The following is a 2226-nucleotide window of genomic DNA, read 5'->3' on the forward strand; positions in this document are numbered from 1 at the left end:
ACAAAAATATCATTTAAAAAATCTAAATCATGAGAGATAGGTTACACACAATTAAAATACTCCTAAAATTCATTTAAAAGCATGAATGGCGGACCCCACCGCATGCGAACAGTCGTTTTACAAAAAAAAACCGATTTAACACAGGTTCTAAATAATAAGGTGGTGCTATTAGCCGGAAAAAATTCAAACGATAAGTAACCTGAAAATAATACTGCCTACACTAAATTATAAAAATAAACAAATAACATTTCAGTAACCCCAAATTAAAAAGTGCAGCCGAACACCATGTAATAAATAACCACCGGGATCAACGTAAAGACGCCGATGCTGACACGAAATGCTGAAGATTTTTCCGAACTCGGCGACGGGGCGTTGTCGTTGGTGGGCGCCAAGCCGGGGGCTGACGAAGACAGCGGGGATTCCACAGGCGGAGCCGGCGGAGTAAAAGCGTGATGCGATGGTCTCGGTACTGCTGCGGGAGGAGAAGAAACTGGCGGCGGAGCTGAAGAAACCGGTGACGGAGCCGAAGAAACCGGCACAGGCGAGCCGAGGGCAGGAGTCGGTGCGGGCACATGCGAGCGGAGGGCGGGAGTCGGTGTGGGCACATGCGACGGGGCGTGATGGGGGCAGAAGCGGCGAAAATCTCCGACGGCTTCAGAACCTTATCGATGGAGAACACCACCAGCGGCTGGTCGTCAAGCAGAGTACTAGTAATGGCGGCGCTGTTGACGCCGGTGCCGAGAATAACGCTGTCGCCGTTAAGGCCAACAGTCAGCAAATAACGTTCGGCACCATTAGTAGCGACGGTCGTCACGACGTCGCCGTTAGTGGACTTCAGCGTCCCGAGAGGGCTATAAACGGGCCGCGCGTGGTATTCCAGCATGGAAACCAGCTGAGCTCTCGACAGCTTCTGGATCTCCGTCATGGCACCGTCAAAGGCCCCGTCAATGGGTGCGAAAACCGTCAGCCCGCCGTCGACGATCTCCTGGTACGTGTCCAACACGCCCGCCGTCGTTATCAGCCGAGCAAAGACGGCGTGCCCAGTGTTGGCCAGCAGGGCTGAAATATTCACAGAGGAGGCCGGAACTGAAGGCGTGAGCAGCCCCGGCGGCGACATCATATTGCTGATCTGGACAACGGAAATGTTGTAGGGATCGGAATAAATAGACTTCACGAATGTGGCCTCGACGTTATTCGAACCCGGGACCTCGAAGGCGACGACGCCACCTTTGAGATCCGTTATGTTCAGAAGCCCCGTCATGTCCTCTGCGAGGCCCGTCGTCTGGAACAGCGTCGTCGACAGCATGCTGCCGCTGGTGATGGAATGAAGCTTCGTGGAGTCGAGGTAGTCGAGGAGAACGTGCAGGCTCATGACGTGCTGAGCGGTTTCGAGCCCGAGACCTAGCAGCGAAGCCGCCGGCATGGAAGCATCGTCGACGACCAGAACAGTGATGGTCGTCCGGGTATTTATATCGTCCGCCACCTTTGTGCGCGTGAGATAGTCTCTGAAGAGACTAAACTCTGGATACCCAGCGAGTATGCTCGTGATGTTGTGAGCGTGACAGGTAACGGCAAGCACGCTCACAATGAGAACTGCAAAATGCAGTTGCAGAATTCCCTTCATGTTGCCCGCTACGGGAATGTCACGCACCACTTTTGCTAGGCGAGGGAAAAACTCAATTCGTGGGTTATGACTGGCCATGGGGTGCTTATGTAACGGAATTTTTAGGGTTTTTCCTCACATTACGCCGTTCGATCTATCAGTAAACAACTGGCGCCATTTTTTCACAGAAATTAGGTGGCGAGTTCAACATGAATTACGGGCACCATTAAACCTCGTGTAATCCGCGGTTATAGTCGACTGGACTTTGCCTTGAAATTTGCTTGTGATCTTGCGAACGTAGAGCTGGCGGATGGAAGTAAAGTATTGCTATCACTTATTTAATAATGAGTAATTTGCCCTAATCTCGAGCTGCTAATAAGAAATCATTAAGCTTTTTTGAGACTCATTAAGCTAACCGTAGCATTATTATCGATTTAAATCGATAGTAAGGATGATGGTTATGAAATCAAATTAATCAAAATCAAATTAATTATAATTAAAATTAAAATCAAATAAAATGGAGATGACTAGATTATAAAGTTAGACCAGAGATTTTGAAATTTTTTTAGATTTATTTAAATAATAATAATCATCATTATGAAATTAAATTAATTTAGAAAAAA

The 2226-nt window shown here is 48.2% G+C and overlaps 1 pseudogene; it reads right to left on the reverse strand.

Moving 5' to 3' along the window:
- Window positions 1-307: 307 nt before the first annotated feature.
- On the reverse strand, window positions 308-1702 carry LOC149146542 (fasciclin-like arabinogalactan protein 8 pseudogene; annotated as a pseudogene).
- Window positions 1703-2226: the final 524 nt, after the last annotated feature.

The sequence above is a fragment of the Pinus tabuliformis genome, chromosome X (assembly GCF_031772625.1).
Source record: "Pinus tabuliformis cultivar Carrire ecotype Pingquan chromosome X, CPIR1, whole genome shotgun sequence".
Classification (NCBI taxonomy): domain Eukaryota; kingdom Viridiplantae; phylum Streptophyta; class Pinopsida; order Pinales; family Pinaceae; genus Pinus; species Pinus tabuliformis.